Here is a 21,371-nt window from a genome sequence, read left to right as displayed (position 1 = left end):
TGGGACCTGGGTGATTGGAGTGTGTGACCAATATGCACTTCATGTTATGGGTGTCTGGTTTCTGTTATGTAACACACAGACTGAGACAGGCCTGCCCGAATCTGGTATGATTGCAGTGCTGAAGGGCTGGGTACTTGTCCCAATACACATTCCTGGTTGTGAGTGTCTAGGGGGAGGAGAATTGCCTGAATGCACTGTGAGCCTGATTGGCTGCCTGCATGAATGCCCTTATGAATGATTGGTTGCCTAATTGTGACCCAGCAGAGTGAATGAGAGACCAAACAGTATATCTGGGGACCTCTCCCTGATGGAAATTGTTCAGAAGCTGAAATCGATACTTGATGCTTACTTTTAAAGAACGAGCCGGAAGGAGAAGGTGAACTGTTGTTCCCTTCAATGTAATCTGAAAGCGGCTGTGCCTTCAAGAACCTGATCCAAGAGAGGACCTGGCTAGGAGACCTCTTTCCGAGCTACGAGGGACCATGGTGCACCAGCTGGAGAGACCAGGAAATGGTGGCTGGGGCTCATGGGGAGTCAAGACACTTTTTAAAGTGTTTTTTGGCCCAAAATGGGCGCCGCACATCGCTGCTCCACTAGACATCAGACCCACGAAAGGCTGTTGACTGGAAAAGGGGACCTCCGCTGAATCCGAAGTGAAGCGCCCGGAAATTGAAGTCCACCATCACACCATCGACGACTACTGTCGCCGACTGGGGCTGCAGTGCTCCATTCCCTAAGACACTTTCAATCAAGGAATCACTGTCGACCACTTTCGTCCTGCCGGAGAAAGTCAAGGATATTAACGACCGAGGAGAATCCGTCGGTGGGTTTCCCACCACCCGAAGACCACAAAGACACCAATGACCCAACGCCCTTGCTGGGCTGAAGTTCTTCAGTGACCATTTGCGGAAACTAACTATCATCGTTGAGGTGCACTGCACACCTCATCTTGGCAGGACGTCCACGACTGATAGTTTAGAGCACTGCCCGGACCAAAGCTGCTTCTTCAACGCCTTTGTTCACCTTTTCTTCAGGGGATCTCGACGATCCATGACTCCTGCCTCTAAAGGGGTCACTCCAGAAAGATCTGTCGATGACCTAAGTCAAACTCTACTAAACCAGGTACATTGGGGCAGAATAAATTTTATAGAAGCAGATAAGACTCTAATAGACAATAGATGGACTGGGCTTGTGTTATATTTTTATTTACAGGTTGCCCAGGTGGGGGATCCTCACCCAGAACTGTGTCTAGGTAAACCGGACACTGCATTCAGCCAATTCTCTAAAACCTGAGTTCCTCCTAAGTCTATGGTTGATACCTTTTGCTATATTCATTTGTATGCTAGTTGAACTATCTGCATTTGATGCATTTTAATGGAATCCAAGTAATGCTGGTACCACATAGAAACTGTACATATGTGCCATTATATTATTGTCAGAGTACAAAGTGTGTTATTGAGATTGTGTATATAACTTGAACCTTATTTGTATAAAGACTTTGTTATCACTAACATAGTGTCTGGACATTCCTTTGTGGGTGTTTGGGGACTACAGTGTACTTAAGAACCAGCCCACATCACCTCCTGAGAGCTAAGCCTTGATTGTACGTCCATTGTTACCAACAATAGAGAATATTGGCTGGGGTGCTCTGTGCCTCTACTCTGCCATATAGAGGGCAGGAGTACAGATAACCCCACTCCAGTGTTTAAACTGGTGGCAGCTCTGGGATTCTTATGGCTTTAAGAAGCAGTGTGTAGCCTTGACACTTACAAAATATCCACACTTAGTTAAACTAAGGCTTATTTGTGTACTAGATAACTTCATTACAAGCAATGGAATCTATTGCAAATGGTAAATTGACTAGGATGAGCTTAGAGGCTCTCCAGAGTGCTTGCGATGTCAGGGAGTTAGACTTTGAGGATACGCCTTGGGCTGAGTTGATAGCTGCCCTGGTGGACTACCAGGCTGATTGTGAAGCTCTTGATGAAGGGGGGGATGCAACCATTGAGGCCCCTGCCCCTGGGGTTGTTACTGAATCTGTTTCTGGGACTGCCACCACTCCTGCAGCCTCTATACCGAACACCAGCAATGTTTCTCCCGGGAATTCCTTGGAATTATTAAGGATGAAATTGGCCTTTGAGTATAGAAAGTTGGAAACTGAAGCTGAACTTTTAAGAAAGAGGAGTTGGCACAACAAGTGATACTCAAAGATAAGGATCTTGAAGTTAAATACAAATACAAGAACACTGAATGTGAGAAAATCCAGCTATAGAAAGCTAGAGTGGAGACTTCCGCTAAACCATTTGAGAGTGTCAGGGCCCCTGCCACCATGTTTATGAAAGATTTGGTTGGTGTGTATGGGGAGGGTTCTGATATCCTCCAATGGATTGAAGAGTTTGCGATGGCTTGTGGAATACATGATGTTGATAAAAGAGATAGGGATACATGTTTGTTAAGCAGAGTGCCTCAGACTGGATATGACTGTATTCTGAAACTGAGTGTGGAAGAAAGGGGTCAGTATGAGTGCATGAAGTCTGCTTTGATTGCCAGGTTTGGCAAGACACCTACCCAATACCTTAAAAGGTTCAGGGAATTTCGGAAATGATAGAATGTGTCTTGGGTTGACTTGGTGATTGTGGCACATATGAACATGATGGGGTGGATTGATGGTTACAAGGTGAAAACTTTTGTTGAATTGTCCAACCTTTTAGTTTTTGAGCAAGTTTTTGAAGCCTGTTCACCAGAGCTGCGTCAGTATGTTGCTGTCCAGAACCTTTTAGAGCCCTTTAAACAGGCTAGGCTGGCTGACAAGTGGGTCTCCCAGCGGGTGTCCCCTAAGCAACACAGTGGAAGGACAATGACAAAGAAAAGGGGGCCACTCAGAAGTCTGTGGAGTCCCAATAGCAGTCACAGTCGGGCAAAACAAAGTCTTCCTCTCTTAAGACCCAAAAATCTAGTGGGGATAAGTCCTATGTGGGTGGGAGTAAGAGTAGTGGTCCTCCAGCTGCAAAGTAGGCTCCCAGAAGCTCCAGTACCGCACCCCACATTCCTGCCAATTGTTGGGACTGTGGGGCTTTGGACCACAAGAAGGGTGACCGCAAGTGTAAAGGTAAGGCACTTGGAGTCCAGGCTGTCACCCTGACCTACCCTTACCCATGCCTGAGGTGGAGGCCACTGACCTCCCCTCCACTACAGGAATCACATTTGGTGCTCCTGTAGGGATTTCACCCATAGGTTTTTGAGAAGTGTCCTCATGAATAGCCAGCCTTCTACTGGTTTGAGAGACACTGGGGCAAGCATGACAGTGGTGGACAGGACCCTGCTCAAGCCGGAGGATTATGTAGGTGCTCCTCTGAGAACTACCAGGTTAGCTGGTGGGTCTCCCAAATTATCACCCGCAGCCTTGGTCAACATTACGATTGGAGACAAGACAGCAAAGATTCCTGTCCTGGTTCAGGACAATGTACCTGCTAATATTTCTTATGCAATGATCTATTGGAGTTGGGGTTGATCTCTGATGGTCTCCACCTGACTGCTGCTGCAGTCACTAGGTCACAGGTAACACCCGGTGTGACTGAGAGTCAGGTACCCGAGCCAAAGGGGCGACCCAAGACAAGAAGACAGAAGAGTAAGAAGGCCACCTCGGTGAAGGGGGCTCCTTCTCTTCCTGCTGCTTTGCACCCACTGGGATTCATCCTCTGGATGTGCTGGGTCGAGTGGTGAACCTAAACCCAACATTGGCTGGTCATATTGGGACCAAGAAGACAAAGCAGAGGCTCTCTGCACATTTCTACTGGCCCTAGATGGGAGTAGAAGTGGAGTCCCACTGCAGGACCTGTACCACTTGTCAGTTGTCTGGCAAGACTGGAGGCAGTGTCATTGTCCCACTGCAGCCGCTGCCAGTGGTTTTCACACCATTTGAGAGGTTGAGCATCGACATTGTCGGACCCCTTGACCCTCCCACTTCAGGTGCACATCAGTTCATCCTGGTCTTGGTAGATCATGCCACCAGGTACCGTGAGGCTATACCCATTTCGGAATGTTACTGCCAAGGTGGTTGACAGGGCACTCCTGGGCATTTTTACCAGAGTTGGATTTCCTAAGGAGGTTGTCTCTGACAGAGGATCCAACTTCATGTTGAGTTACATGAAAACGATGTGGAAAGAGTGCAGAGTAACCTATAAATTCTCCACCTCTTTCCACCCCCAGACCAATGGTCTGGTTGAGAGATTTAACACAACTTTCAAAGGCATGCTGGGTGCTTTGGACGAGCCCCTAAGGAGAAAATGAGATCTCCTCCTGCCATGTCTGCTGTTCGCTTACAGAGAGGTACCTCAAGAGGGTGTTGGTTTCTGCCCCTTTGAGTTACTCTTTGGACATCCCATGAGGGAGCCACTTGCCTTGATCAGAGAAGGTTGGGAAGCCACCCCTCCAGGTGCTGCCAAGCAAGTGGGGGACTATGTGTTAGGCCTCAGGTGGAGGATGACACAGATGATGGGTCAGGTGACAGCGAAGCTTAAGGCAAGCCAGGAATTGAACAAATACTGGCATGACCTTAAATCGAAACAAGTGGACTGAACTCCAGGACAGGAGATCCTTGCGATGGAGCCTACCAAGCCTAGAGCTTTTTATCATATACGTGGAATTAACCCTTCAGGATAATCTCCAAGATGGGTGAAGTCAATTATCTGGTTGACATGGGAGTCCCTGGGGTAGCCCCTCTGTGATTCCACGTCAACAGGCTCAAGCTTTTCCATAGGTGAGCGTAAGTCTCATGCCTCTTGCTAGCTTCAGAGCAAGAGGAGGATGAGAGTGAGTCCCTTCCTGATTTTCTGCGTAGCAACCCTCAGGATGGCTCAGTGTAGGGAGTGCATCTCTCTCCAGATCTGACACCAACGCAGCTGAGGGCATAAAGGGCTTTTCTCTGGCAGTATACACATCTGTTCTCGCTGACACCAGGCTTCACCCTGTGTTGCAGGCACAAAATTGACGATGGTGACAGTGTACCTGTCAAAAGCAGATGCAACAGGATTTCAGACACTCTTAAGAACCACATCCAGGCTGAGGTCTCCAAGATGTTGGATCTGGTGTTATTGAAATCTCAACCAGTCACTGGTCCAGTCCAGTGGTCCTTGTCCCCAAGGCAAGTTCCCAGTCAGGTACTAAGGATTGGCTGTTTTGTGTGGACACAAAAGGAAATGGACCCTGGTATTGCGGCTAATGTAATTAAATGTGTAATCAATGAACAATCTTTATATCAGAAAATATATTTTATTCTTTTCAGGATAGCACTTGGGTTATTGTTTACTCATTAATCACATGAAATTATCACAAAATTTGACAAGTTTTCAATCTTATCACCAACCAAACACACTTTCATTCTCGACCATTAATGATTAATTTCAGGAAAACATGTCCAGGGGACTTTTCCTGTCACAAAAAACCTCTAACAATGTACACATTTTGTTACACCAGTGACCATTCTTAGTGTGTATATGTGTCAAATAGCCCCACAGCTTATTTGCTGGATCTACATATGTTTCAGTCGTATAACGGGCCCTTGCGTAATGGGCCCATGATTCAACAACCTTCTTCAGGATCAAGACAGACTTCAAATCTGGTCTGGTCTATACAATATTTAGGTAAACAGTGTCTTCTGGTACATATCTACAATAAACAATAACAACACATTAGTCTCTAGCCCCTTGTTTCTATTTGTGTGTATGTGTCAAAAAATGACCATACAAGTCAACACTCACCTCCCGCGTATATATAATGGGGGTAGTGTCAGCGAGAGAATTTTTCCGGCAAACCTTCGAGTACAACATGTTAAGGGCAGCCTGCAAACCAACCCAGAGAACACAGTGAACTCAGTTCTCCCTGTTTTATCAGTTTAAGTCAGAGTTTCAATCACAAACATACAGTAGTAAATGGTGAAAGTCCACTTACTTATTATGGAGATGGCACTACTCAAAGTGAAATCCCATCTTCATCTGGCTCAAGATGGACCAGCCGAGTTAATAGCTGCTCCCAGTTGCAGCGAGGGATCAGAATCCTCTACCAACTTTGGGAAATCAACAAGGGCATGTGCAAGTTCAAAATTCCCATCATAGCTCCCTCCTATGTGATACCTCTGTACCAAATTTGAATCATGCTTCAGCTTGAAGCCGTAAGACCAGCTTACCCTAATGGATGTCCTCATCAAATGTGTGTGGTATTTGTAGGTCCAAAATAGCGTGCAGCACGATTCATGTGCCGCGCAGGGGTAATGTTGGATATCCAATGCGTGCTGCAACACAGAAAACACAGGAGCATTTGTACTTCCTCTACACGTAGCTCTTAATTCTACACTACCACCTTCACAAGGGAGTATCTATAAACGGCATCTGTGTGCAGTCAATTACCATCCATAAACGCCTGTAAAAGTGTGGACCCCACAGGAGTATCACTCATGTCTGAGATCAAGGAATGTGTGACTATCTGTGCTCAGGCAGCCACTTATGGGAGTCACTCAGGTTGTCAACCCTTACTGCCGTTTGTAAACCCTAATGCCTTGGCTTATAAAGCCAAAATAGCATTGCATGCACTGATGATTAAGTCAAAATCAGCGTAAAGCACATTGATGTATGGCTGTGTGAATAGCCTAAGTAGATATATTAGGGCGCAAACGTAAAAGTGGCTCACGTTCACCAACGACGTGTAAACTAAAAATACAAAATAGCATGGGGCGTGCGGATCTACAAATACATACATAATCCTCGCGCATCTACTAGGTCGCAGACAAGAGCGCTAGCATTCTGGCGTTCGAGGTGGCAAAAGCTTACCTAGCTGCTCCTAACTCATATCTTCCTCAATATTCAAAAGCGGGCAGGAAACGCGGTGCCCTAACGATACACAAGGACCCGCTGGAAAACAGTCACTCTACCTGAAGGGATGCCTAATTAATAATGGGGCTAGAAAGAGGACTGAAGGAAAAATCTTCATTTTGGACTAGCTTGATGTATGGAGTGAATGAATCACACTACGTAGATGTATACGTCTAAATTGCTGCATAAAATAAAAACATGAAGACCATCGGGTGATCTTTGACAAACATTGTCACAGATTAATTTGGATGTGTGTGCCGCTCAGGGTTCACAGCCACCTGGATCCTGCTCGCGTGCCATCAGTGCAGGTACGCACTTAACTCCATCAGTGGGGTGGATGGCACTGTCTTAGTGTATACATCTAAGTCACGCACATCATTTTGTAAACAAATATCATTGATTGAATCATGGCCATGGGGAATAGTCCACACTCTCTGACTAACTGCATAGGTGTCTGTATAGTAAAAAAATGCACAGGTTCGATTTCCCTAAGTGTCAGTTTTAGATAGCCTTGAGTTACCATCCCGGTGTGGGGTGCATGTAACATCAATCGGCCAATACATCTATAGTCTTCAGTGGCATTGAGCTGAATCCCAAAATGGTCTAGGATATTGTCAGTTTATTCCACTCAATGGAAATATTTAAACCCTGTTTCACAGTGTCCAAGGAGTGGATCCATCTTTGTTCTAGCCTATGCAACATCATTGACATATCTCCTCCCCTCATCGTTACTTTAATGGTTTGTAACATGAATCATCTTATGTTATGTTCCGTGTGACCCAGCCTATTGATGTGGTCAACCAGCGGTTTGTCCTAAATTTTATTTGAGGATACTTGATCGATGCTCTGAGATGCGTTGGCGCACTTGGCGGTTGGGTTTGCCCACATACAGCATGTTACATGGGCACATGATTATGAATACAGCATTTTTCGTGAGGCAGTTAGTGTGTCCTTTCATGGTCCATTTGACTTTCCCATATTCAAAGATTTTTCTTGTCTCTGTGTAGGGACAGTCCACACGATTGCCACATTTATAATGTTCAACATTAGGTAGTAGGCCCCATTGGATTCTAACTGTCGGGTGAACATCCAACTCAGTGTGAGTATGCATCAATCTTTGTTATAGATTGATATTCCATTTGAAAGCGAATAAAGGATTTTTCACCAAAGTTTCCTTCTGTTTTATCAGGTGCCAATTTTTATTTATGCTTTTCTTCAGCATATTGCTTATGGGGGAATATGTGGACAAACATATGAGGCGGTCATTAATCGGTCTCACCCGTGGGGCGAGGCATATGTCCCAATGTTGAATTTTCCAGAAAGTCATTTATACTACTGCAGGAACTGACCATACGTTAAGTACAATTTGAGCCCATCGGGGTGGAAACTCGAAAAGTGCAAAAGACTGTTCTTGTCTGTTTTTTCCTGAACAACGTCGTCTCGAATTTGTTATCATTTTTCTGAATCAACAGGTCTAAAAAACTGACGGGTTTTCGGTCCCAATCAATGGTAAACTTGATGTTATGATCACACATGTTTATCGATTAAAAAAACAGCAGTAATGATTTGCTTGACCCCCTCCAGATTAGAAACACATTGTCAATAAAGTGTTTCCAAGTGACTAAATTGTCACAGAACACTTGTTGTTGTACCTTGTTGCTCATACCCAAGAAGTTTACCTCCTCATAATTGGCCATGTATAAGTTTGCCACATTAGGTGCAAAGGTAGCACCCATACCGACCCCTCTGAGTTGTTTATACAGTTGCTTCTTAAATAAGAAGAAATGTTCGCTCATTGCTAACCTTGTACATTCCAGGATAAATCCAGTTGGTGGAATATGGGGAGTCAATCGCTTGTCAAGAAAGGTGCCCAAGACTTCAAGGCATTCCGTCTGTGGGATTTTAAATGGATGAAGAGTCACTTTATACTTCTGTATAAAGTGACTCTTCATCAATTGTCACAAGAATGTCATCTTTATCCATCTGTATGTCACTTATGATGTTAATCATATTGGTCGTATCCTTGATATATGCGGGCATTAACTGTACAAACGGTTTCAGAAATAATTTGGTGTATATTGATAGCGGTTCTACTAGGGAATCTAGAGCAGAGACTATTGGTCTGCCTGGTAGGTGTAATGGATTTTTATGGACCTTAGGTAATATGTAGAACACCCCTTTCTTAGGGTGCTTTTCACATAGGTGTATCTGTTCTTCCTGACGTATCCATTTCTTGTAGTATACATGTTTCATAAGACTGGTAATTTCAGACCTGAGTCTATCAGTAGGGTCATGGTCCAGTTTTCTATATGATCCCATATCTCCCAAGAGTCTGAGGCATTCTTCTTCATATTTACAAGTATCCATAATGATGATGCCTCCGCCTTTGTCGGCGGGTTTGATAGTCAACAGATTATTTTTGCATAGTTTTTTCAGACTCTCTCTCTCTTCCATCTTTAAATGATCATGATGGTAATTTTTCTTTTTAAGTGCTTCTTGTGTTTGTTTTATCACTAGGTTCTCAAATGTCAGTATTTCTTGTGGGCACACATGAGATGGAGGAGTGAATTGGGATTTGTTTTCAAGACCAGTAATGTTCACATTCTCTGACTCATCATGTATTCTTCTCTCATTTTTATTAAAACTTAGTAGGTACATTTCAAAATAGTGCTTTAGTCGAATGTTTCTGAAGAACCTTTGTAATTCAACTTCACAAGTAAAGGCATCTGCCTTGGACATCGGTTCAAAAGATAGACCTTTCGCTAATAACTATAATTCAGTTTTGGTCAGCGTGGATGAGGATAAATTAAATATTGGTATTTTGTCCATTTCTAATGTTTCTGGTACCACTGGCGTGTCCTGATGCCTGGTCAGAATTGCTGTTGCCTCTATCTCGGGTGATCCCTTTGTCCTCCCCTTTGAAAAAAAAACAGGCTGTTGTCCCTTGGTATTACTTGTACTGCTGTTTGCTTGACCCGCAGTTGGATCGTCTGAGCCACTAAAGGACCCTGAAGTGTTTGAAAAAGACACAAATCTATTTGGTATCACATATTGGAGGGAGCTATAATGTGAATTTTGAACGTACACATGTCCTCATTGATTTCCCACAGTTGGTAGAGGATTCTAATCTCTCGCTGCAATTGGGAGCAACTATTAGCTCGACTGGTTCATCTTGAGCCAGATGAAGATGGGATTTCACTTTGAGTAGTGCCATCTCCATAATAAGTAAGTGGACTTTCACCATTTACTACTGTATGTTAGTGATTGAAACTCTGACTTAAACTGATAAAACAGGAAGAACTGAATTCACTGTGTTCTCTGGGTTGGTTTGCAGGCTGCCTGTAACACGTTGTACTGGAAGGATTGCCGGAAAAATTCCCTCGTTGACACTACCGCCATTATACATACACGGGAGGTGAGTGTTAACTCGTATGGTCATTTTTTGACACTTATACACAAATAGTTTGTGTCGCCAGAAACAAGGGGCTAGAGACTAATGTGTTGTTATTGTTTATTGTAGATATGTACCAGAAGACACTGTTCACCTAAACATTGTATAGACCAGACCAGAGTTGAAGTCTGTCTTGATCCTGAAGAAGGTCGTTGAATCATGGGCCCATTATGCAAAGGCCATTTATACGACTTAAACATATGTAGATCCAGCAAATAAGCTGTATAGTTATTTGACATATATACACACAAAGAATGGTCACTGGTGTAGCAAAATGTGTACTTTGTTAGAGGTTTTTTTTTACAGGACAATTCCCCTGGACATGTTTTGTTGAAATGAATCATTAATGGTATGGAATGAAAGAGTGTATGGTTGGTGATGAGATTCAAATTTTGTGATAATTTCATGTGATTAATGAGTAAACAATAACCCAAGTGTTATCCTGAAAAGAATCAAATATATTTCTTGATATAAAGAATTGTTCATTGATTACACATTTAATTGTTTTAGCCCCAATACCAGGGCCCATTTGCTTTTGTTTCTATATATATCTTACCTGGAGGACCCTGGGTGTACAGGTATCCTTATTTTCACTGGTTCTGTGTGGACTACAGAAGGGTCAATGCTGTCACCAAAACTGACACACACCCATTGCCCAGGGCTGATGAGCTTGTGGACACCATAGGTGCTGCCAAATCTGTGAGCACCTTTGACCTTACCTCAGGCTATTGGCAAATAGCTCTGAGGGACCGCGCCAAGAAAAAGACTGCATTCTCAACACCTGAGGGGCTCTACCAGTTTAGAGTCATGCCTTTTAGGTTGAAAAATGCACCTGCCACCTTCCAGAGATTAGTCAATCATGCGTTCAGTGGGCTGGAGGCCTTTTGTGTGGCCTATTTAGATTACATTGCGTTCTACAGTTCCACCTGGGAAGATCATTTGACTCACCTAGATAAGGTGTTGTAGGCCTTTAACAGGGCTAACCTCACTATCAAGGCCACCAATTGCCAGATAGCTCTGGGGAAAATCACTTATCCAACCTGGCTGGGAGACTCCCACTACTCAAACCCAGGTGAGAGCTTTGTTGGGCCTCATTGGGTATTATCACAACTTCATGGCGGACTATGGAACCATAGCTGCCCCTCTGACAGCTCTGACTTCGCCCAAACAACCAAGGAAGGTTAATTGGACTGAAGACTGTCAGAAGGCCTTTGTTGGCTTGAATGAAAGTCTGTGTAGGGCACCTGTGTTGTGTGCGCCTTACTCTTTATCACCCAGACGGATGCCTGCGACACCGGAATTGGAGCTGTCTTTTCCCAGTTAGATGACAAAGGGAGGAAACATCCGATCATATTCATCAATAGAAAACTCAAGGGTAGAGAACTTAGGTGGGCTAATGTTAAAAAGAAATATTTCAGCATAGTTTGGAGCCTTAGGCATTTTAGGCCCTACCTTACGGGGTCTACCTTCAAGATCCAAACAGACCATAAGCCCCTAAAGAGCCTCATGCAGATGAAGGGTGAAAACTCGAAACTGCTCAGGTGATCCATTAGCCTGGAAGGTACTAGACTTCACCATTGGCCATATACCAGGGAAGAGTCATGATAATGCGCATGGCCTTTTCAGAAGGTATGTTGACCTTCTGGATGAGGGTGTCAATCTCTTGGGAGATTAGATCACCCTAACCTTAGTCTGGCAGGGTGACTGTGATGCTGGAAATGCATTTGAGGGACAGGGCCTTCATGTCCTTGCCCTGTAGTCCTTTTATCATGTGTGCTCTGTGTTATTTTCTGCACAGGAGTCCATGAGGGACTCCTCGCAGTGCAGCTCTTCCTCTTTTTGGTTTGGTGAACTGACCCTTGGGATACCCTTATTGCACCCATGGGTGGGGGTACAACAATGTAACCCAAGTGTATATTTTTGAGCACCTGTAGGTGGCCCTTGGGGTGGGACCTGGGTGAATGGAGTGTGTGACCAATATGCACTTCATGTTATGGGTGTCTGGTTTCGGGTATGTGGCCCACAGACTGAGACAGCCCTGCCCAAAACTGGTATGAATGCAGTGTTGAGTGCTGAATGGCTGGGTACTTGTCCCAATACACATTTCTTGTTGTGAGTGTCTGGGGTAAGGAGAATGGCCTGAATGAACTGTGAGCCTCATTGGCTGCCTGCATAAGTGCCCTTCTGAATCACATGTTGCCTGTGTGTGACCCAGCAGAGTGAATGAGAGATCAAACAGTATATCTGTTGACCTCTCACTGATGGAAATTGTTCAGAAGCTGAAGTCGATACTTGATGCTTATTATTGAAGCTGATCCAGAAGAAGAAGGTGAACATCTGTTCCCTTCAACGTAATCTGAAAGCTGCTATGCCTTCAAAAACCTGATCCAAGAGAGGACCTGGCTAGGAGACCTCTTCCCGAGCTACGAGGGACCATCGTGCACCAGCTGATCTTGGCCAAAGCTCCCTGGACGTCAGACCCTGGAAAGGCTGCCGACCGCAGAAGTGCACCGCCGCAGAATCTGAAGTGAAGCGCCCGGACATTGAAGTCCACCTCCGTTGACAACCGCCATCGACGACTGTGGCCGCTGTGCTCCATTTCCTAAGACACTTTGAATCAAGGACTCCCTTGCTCATCACTGTCGATCGCTTTCGTCCTGCCTTGAGAAAGACAAAGTCATCGACTGAGGAGAATCCGCCAGTGGTTTTCCCACCACCCGAAGACCACAAAGACGCAGACGATCCCACACCTTTGTTGCGCCAAAGTTCTTCGGTGACCCTTTGCGGCAACAAACTATTGTCGTCGAGGTGCACTGCATGCATCATTTTGGCAGGACGTCCACGACCGATCATCAACGAGCAACGCCCGGACTGAAGCTGCTGCCTTAACGCCTTTGTTCACCTTTTCTTCGTGGGAGTTCGACGATTTGTGACTCATGCCTTAAAAGGGTTCACTCAAGAAGGATCCACCGTCGGACTCTACAAAACCAGGTATATTGGGGCAGTACAACTTTTATAGAATTTCAACTCTCTCATGTCTCTGTGTGCTTCTGCAGTGGACATGCTTCATTCTGCCCTATGGCTGATGTGCCCAACCAGCACTAGCATTAGAATACCTCATTCAGTCAAGTGTCCTCGGAGGTCAAGCTGTGACTAACCCGCCAGTCATTTTGAATGGGTGCTTGTTTGGCTTCTGTGGAATTTGGGATACGGTAGCACAGCACTAAGTTCATGTATACAATGTCTGCGTTGGGCGGGTGGTGATAGGTTTCAGCATCATCGCTATGCAAAAATATGTTCATGTCCCATGCCATAGCATTTCCTGGTTTGACTTTTGTGCTAGAATTATTCACAGAGGAAAAAAAATCAAAGAAAAGTAGGTCACTGGTTTGCAACATGTCTGCCATTCTTTCCTATAGAAAGACTTATAACACGACCATTACGTGTTGAATATCTCACATGCCATTAAGTCGAATATCCACAGATGAATACTCCAAGTGACTTTCGAAAATTCCTTCTTGTATTCCATGTTTCCTCATTCCGTAATATCAGCAAGAGTTTCAGGACTAAAGGAAGAAGAAAATCAGAAAAATCCCTTTTGAAGTATATCTTTCCTTTTCATTGCGGTCTAGGTATAGTGTTCTGAGAAATATGTAAATCAGATTTCAGGTTCATTATTAGATTTCCAACCTCTTTGGATCGCCAGCAAGAAATTGATGTTCGTCTTTGCGGGTCATTGCATTTACTCTCTGACTCAGCTTTGAGCAGTCCCGTTCATCTCTGCTGCATTACGTTCCCTTACATGAGCCCAGCCGACAATGCAAGCATAATAATCAGGAGTGAAAAGGCAGCCAATCCGATTTGGATTGATTTAATTCAAAGCGCACGAAGACGCGGAAGGCCTTCCTTCAGAATAGTGGATTATAATTCCACAGGTCGATTGCAGGTGGTAGAGCAGCCTAAAGAACACCTTAATACCTGCATTCAAAACGTAAGACTATCTATAGCTGAGCTAATTCGTCCACACACAATGTTTAATATTGTTCTGCGTTTTATTCACGATTAAGGACTCTGACCAATCGCTGTAGTAGCGAATTGGAAATATATGTTGCTACCTAGAATTAATGCATTGTTACAGATATTACGTTATGTAAATCGCAGGAGCCATGACATATTTATCTATATATACTTGAGCATTGAAAACATTAAAAAAGTATGTGGGAAATGTGCATCAATGTGTAAGACACAATGGGCCTGATTTACAATGGAAAATCCCATTGAAAACATGTTTGTAAATCAGGCTCAATGATATTTTGTGTGGCTGATGAATCTTGCAACGAGTCATTGGATTGCTTGAAATTGTGAGCTGCTGGATCATTTAATTTTGCCAAACTCATCGGGATAGCGGAGGTGACAGCAGATGCTTTCTGTGTTCCTCTTGATTAGATGTAAGGCAGTGTCATTACATGACTTTTCGACCCCGGATGTAGTAAGCAAAACGCAATACATTTAAAATGAGAATTAACTCAAAACGTGCATTGCGAAATCATCTGGTGAATTGCAGTTGCAAAGTAGTGGAGACGCATGGGAATTGTCGTTAGTGTGTTACAAATCCCTATCATGCTTTACCATGTTTTGATAGTGCACACGTGACCGTCAGTTGCTTGCTGTACACAGAAGTCGCAGGTGCTCAGAATTCTGTATGCTGTGAGTTCCAGGAGCATAGTCAACGTAAGGCCACCCATGCACCCCCTGCTGTGGCAATCCCCTCAGACAAGGACCAGAGGCTAAGTATAACTACAGTGGTGTCTGTCGGTGTCCGCCGTGGTAGCACGTAACCTGCAGCCATCGACCTGCTGCGACTGATCAGGTAAGTCGCATCTGAGTGTGTTGTATTGTGCTGTGCTCAACAACGTAGCCTTTTCCACCCCTTTGGGAAAGTCGAATCTGTGTGTGTTGTGCAGTGCTTAAATACTTATACAACAACATGGACGCGTGCGCTCCTTCGCATCGTAGGTCCCTGCATCCTGTTCTGTTGCCACACCTTCTGGGTTTCTCTAACTTCCTCTGACATCTGAGCCCTTGCCTCTTCGATCTATTGTGTTCCTCTGTTTCTCTGGCATTATTTTGCATTGCCGCCATTCTTCTTCTAGGTTCCTCTAGTGTTCTGTGCATTGTTGTCTGTATTGACCCTATGTTTGCTCTCTATGGTTCTAGACATTGTTTTGCTATCCCTGTTCTGTGGCATCACATTGTAATTGCCTGCATTCTACAATTCTAGGTTCCCTGCTGACCTCCGTGTTTTGCATTTCCTGTTGTGATTTGTGCTTTACCTTGGTTCTGTACTGCATCTACTTTCTCTACTTCTAGGTTCCCTGTTGTGCGCTTTCATTTCTGATGGTTCTGTACTGCATCTGATTTGTAGGTCCATTGTTCTTGTTCTTAGTACCGCCTATGGAGTTCTCTGTCTCATTTATCTTTTCTAACTGATTTTTTATCGACTATCCTATCCCTCTCACTAAGTATGGCAGGAAGAAGCTCAAAAGGGACATCCTGGGCTCCATCCCAGGCCCCCCTTTCGCTGATAACTATACCAGCGCTTCCTCCCGACAGACCCTTAGCGACGGACTCTTTGTCGATTCCTCTCCAGGCATATCAAACCCATTTATGGTCTCTGTTCTCTCTCCTTTTTCTTCTCCCATTAAGGTTGGCACCCGGTGGGAGGCCCTCCTGGCCCGCTTCCACTCCTCTAAGACCATCATTAATGTCTACTTGAATGGCACCGTCTTGGTCCAAAGCCCTCAGGCCAATCTCCTCCTCTTTGATAGACACTTCCAGTGCCTTATCAACTTTCCTTTCCTGCTATCCCTTCTTACCCCTCTCCGGCTTGTCTGTCACCTCCTTCCTTTGCCACTTCTTTGACACCCCCTGATGCTTCTCTGGACACCCTGTTGCCTACCTTCTCTGACACTCTCGTCTTCCTTCTTGACTACCCTGCCTTCTCTTCTTTCCTCCTCTGACCATCCTTGGGCGCCTCCAACACTTCCGCAGGGTTTACCTCTGGCTTGTACCCCTCCTTGGGTGTCTTTCAAATGTGGCAACCTGCTCCGCATCACTACTCTCATACTCTCAACTCTCTTTAAGCTGTCAAACACTCCTCTGTCATCTGCCAACACCTGGAAGAGCTTGTTTTGGATATACTCGGTCTCACTGAGACTTGCTTCACGGCCAGCTCTGTCATGAGTTTTGACACTCTTCTTTACGATGGCTACAAGATCCTCCCGAACCCAGAACCAACCATTGCAGTGGGGGTGTAGCCTTGATTTCTCCAGAGTAGATCCCTGCTTCTATCATTCCAATGCAGCACTACTCCTCTTTTGAATGCCTGGCTGATACACACCCTGACACAGCCGTCTCTATTACCTTCATCTTTCATTCTGAACAGGTTGGATGTCCTTGCCCCTGTCATGAGGACCTGCTTGAAGGCCAAATCCAAGTGCAACTCTTGGTACGATTCTGACCTCGCCACCCTTGAATGCAAGTGTAGGGTGGCGGAGAGGAAGTGGAGGTCCTTGGGCGCACCGCCTTGACAAACTGGCCTGCCGCCTGTTCCAAAAGAAGTACAGACTCTCTGTCCTCTCTAAGAAGAGAGCCTACATCCAAGCCCACATCTCTGTAGCATCTAACAACTCGGCTGAACTTTTCAAAATCTGGAGGAGCTGGCCAATCCTGCTGCAGTCTCTACCTCGCCTGTTCCCTCCCAGGTTCTCTGCAAGGCCTTGGCCTCTCATTTCACTACTAAAACTCAGGACATCATGTCCACCCTCTCTTCCTCTACCTCCCCTTCCTCCTCCTCTACCACTCCTAGCCCGTCTGAGTGTGGGGTGCATTTAAAGGCCCTAGACAGAAATCCCTTTCACCTGAAAAAATGGATTGAAACACTGCACCAAAAACGGCCGTGCTGTGCTTTCCCTGTCACATGAGTGGCAAGCAGTTGAACACGAATATCCAAAAACGGCCCTGCATTGCTTTTGTTTCACCTGAATGATAAAAAGTTATGCACTGCATCCAAAAACGGCCTTACGTTGCTTTTATTTCACCGAAATTACAAAAAGTTATGCACTGCATCCAGAAACAGCCTTGTTGTACTTTTAATTCACATGCAGGGCAAGGATTTCAACATTACAACCCGACACATCTTTTGCTTTCCATTTCACTTGAACAACAGACCTTGAAACGCTGCAAATGAAAAATGGCTTGGCTTTTTCTTTTGCACATGTCAAATCCGAGAACCATGTGGAAGAGGGCCTACCACTCATTGTCAATGGGCCAACAGCAAATCCAAACCCACTCCCAAAAGAAGAAATGAAAGAATCCTGTGACATACAAGACAGGATTTCAAACATTAGACGCAGAAATGGCTTGCACACGTGTGAAAAAGAAAAATGACTTTTAAAGGGCCACAGTGAAAAGATAGCACTGCTCGCATTGAAATGTCAGGGAAATATGCTGTGGGGGCTTGAATAAGCAAGGTACATTATGTTTCCACCCGCAAGACTTCAATCACATTTGGAGAGGCTCATAATACCAGAAAAAACTGTTTGGGATAAGGAAGAAAACTTCACAAGTAAAATCATCACTTTCCACTGGAAGTCGCACCTACCAGTGAACCACCCCACAATCAAATGTGATGTTACTGAGGGCATCATAATTCTTTACTCTGCCAGACTTGATGGCAGGGGCTCAGGGATTTCAAAGAAAGCAAGCTTGACTAGGAGGTGTGAGCTCCTTCCTGCACCCATTCCCAAGAGCAAACTGACAACTTCAAAGGGGCTCATAAAAATCTCTGGTCACCGGCTATGCGGGATGAAGCACCCTCCACAGAGAGGGGGACATATCCTCCCAATTGACATTAAGGGACTGATTTCGTTTTTCAGGTATTTTTCACAGTAATTAGAATGAGAAATAATTTTGTGTTCTGCTATGTTTGTTAGGTAATTTCCAGGTGGTTTTAAAGAGAGAAAGTACATTTTTCTAGGACCTTGGAGACTGAAATGTCCAGTTAGAATGGTTTTCTGGCTGCTCTAAAAATGAGACAAATATGACAATTGGTGGAAGGATGGACAATGCAATTGATCATTTGCAGAGTTGTAACTGTTATACATTTTGTGAAAAGGACAACAATGTGCCACCGGGCCATGCTACATTGTACCGAGTTGGCGATTGGCTTTCCTAATTCCATATGACCAACTAAAACCACATATCTAATTCATATGTCAGGGGCAAGTAGAATTATGAAGTTATCAGACATAACTGTTTTTTGTCAAAAAGTGGCCAAGAGAACAAAGAGGGTAATACATACAAACAGACAGATGGTGCTCTCTTCCCTTGAACCAATCATGCCAGCAGGTGGAGAGAGGAATGGTAACCTGTCCTATCCGAGCAGTAGGGGTAATTAGAGAGTATACCCTCTAGATTGTAAAGTGAGTGATGTCATTTGTCCTATATAAGGGGCACTGTACTAGATCAGGGAACACACACAAATCTAGGGTACAGGAAAAGGAGTACAGAGAGAAGGCGGCTGAACCTAACCAAGGCAGGGTGCAGTGACAGACCCCTTGCCTAGCTGTCCAGCGTGTCCTGAGATCCAGATGGCTTTCCAGAATCCCAAACCAAGACTTACTTTGTAAGTATCAAATAACCCCAGCCCTAAATTGAATAAGCCCTTCCTTTTTGTAGCATTGCACCCAATAATACCCCCATTGAAGATCCCATTGAAAACTCCATAGAAAACCAAAAAATGCCAGCGTAATTCAGTCACCTTCCCATAGAAGAATCTGTGTGTAGCCTGTGTATGTTTGTATATTCCCTTTGGTAAACCTCACAGTGTCTGTGTTAATTCATAACATATTTTAATTAAATCCATTAATTCCCCATTGAAAATCACGGTACACGTTGGTTGAAATTCGAAATTGACCAGCTTGTCCCTGGTGTCTTTCTTTAATTATTATAGTAATTGAAGTGTTGCCTCAAAAGAGACAGTCTCCTAGTAACTGAAAACCGAGCTTGTCCGTGTATTGTGTGCATCACCCCATGAATTCCTATTTTCATCTGTCCTAGTAAAAACCCAAACCATAGTCCCATTGAGAACAAGAGCAATCCCTTTTTGCCTACAAGCCTATCTGTTATGTGTCTCGGTCATTGTCAGTGAAAACCGACTTTCCTATTCTGAGCTAAACCCCTTCCTTGTGCTGCCTGTCATTGTAGATCCTATGTAAAACCAATTTACATTTGCCATTGTATCTTTCCTTTGGCATTTGCTTCCTTCCAAAACCAATGTTCCTACTTAATTTCTAGTGGTGTCCTGTTGTGCTGAATAGTAGTCTCTAAGCTTCCCTATCTCCTCAATTGTAAGCAACAGGACTATACTTTCATTCTGTTCCCTAGCCGTTGTGAGTAATAATCCAAATTCAATTTTGCCATTTTTTCTTTCACTTTTGCCATTCACTTTCTCTGCTGGCCTCCCATGTTGGGGTGGTGGGCTTTACTCCAAATCCGATTTTCTCTCTCTATCCCCACTCCTTGCCACTGCCTTCCATTCAAAGGAATAAAGTTAGCTAATGATTGGGGGTGAGTGTTGTAGTGGGGAGTGCTAAACCTTGGTGTTATCTCTTTCTAAAATTGCTCTTTTCCTATGTTGCCATTAAAGATTGTGAGCATTGTAACAGGATATCTTAACATAATTGTTTTATAGAGATTAGTGCAATTGTGTACCACAACATTAGTGGCTGTAAAATTGTTTGATTTTCCTTTTCATTAAATAATAAATTAATAAACATCTTATTGATACACACCGGCCTGATTCCTGGTCCATTGTGACATGGGGTTTTGTGGAGGTTGGTTGCAAGATGGGTTAGAGGCCTACTCAAACAGAAAAGAACCAGTGGTTTATTAAGAATAAAAATTGCTTTATTGTATGCCACATTCATTGTCAGGGAAGGAGTCCCTGGCTGGAGTGTGCCGTGCAATAAAACCGTAACATAAGGGTGTCTCTCCTCCTCCTTTCTCCTCCTTTCCCTGTTCACCCCTGACAATGTTTCTAGACAAGTCTCATCTATGAAAGTTTCATCAAAGCAGGTTCTCCCCTGCTCATCCAGAACAATTAAGGACTACATCAGCACCCTTGCTCAAGCCTTGGCCAATTTTTGCAATCACTCCTTTGCCACTGGAACGTTCCCCTCCCCCTTAAGCACTGTATTGTGCAAACCCTTCTAAGGAAGCCTTCGGTCGATCTTTCTTCTCCGGCTAACTATCGCATGATCTCCATCACTCCTTTCCTGGGCAAACTCTTGGAAAAGCTAGCCATCTCCCAGCTTAATCTACATAATGGATCTTTTTGGTTGCCTCCATGACCACTGGTCTGTCTTCAGAGCTGCCAGAAGCACGGAAACTGCTCTCCTGAACATCTGCGAACACTTGCTCTCCAATCTTGACTCTAATCTCCCTTCTGTCTTCATTCATAGTGATCTATCCTCTGCTTTTGACACGGTCATTCATGCCATCCTTCTCAATCATCTCCATGACAACCTTGGTATTACTGATCAGGCCCTTGCCTGTTTGACCTCCTTTCTCACTGACTGTCATCTCAGGTCTAACTAGGGTCTTTCGTCTCTTCTATCGCTCTCTCTATTTGTGGTGTTCCTCAGGGGTCTAACCCCTCTTCAACCACTACCAGGCACATCTTGCCCACTGCATCGCTACTTTCTGCTCCAATTTTCAATGTTATGCTAATGACACTCCGCTCTCTTTCAAGCTCCCCTCAGCCACCTCTGCTACTTCTCTCATACCAGACTATCTGGCCCCAATTCAGGAATGGTGTGCCACCAATGACGTGAGGCTGCTCTGCTAAGGAGCTAGCCATTCTAAACCCATTCTGCTTTCATTTCCTGCATTTATTTTAAACTGTGGTACTAGTTAAAAGTGGGCTAGCGAGTGATACTATTTCATACGTGGGGATCTTTGTCAATTAGGATGCCGCACTTGCGGGCAGTCCT

This window comes from Ambystoma mexicanum, chromosome 3q (assembly GCF_040938575.1).
Source record: "Ambystoma mexicanum isolate Mex_15411 chromosome 3q, UKY_AmexF1_1, whole genome shotgun sequence".
NCBI classification, from domain to species: Eukaryota; Metazoa; Chordata; class Amphibia; order Caudata; family Ambystomatidae; genus Ambystoma; species Ambystoma mexicanum.
The sequence above is the reverse complement of the archived record's forward strand: the minus strand, read 5'-3'. Positions refer to the sequence as shown.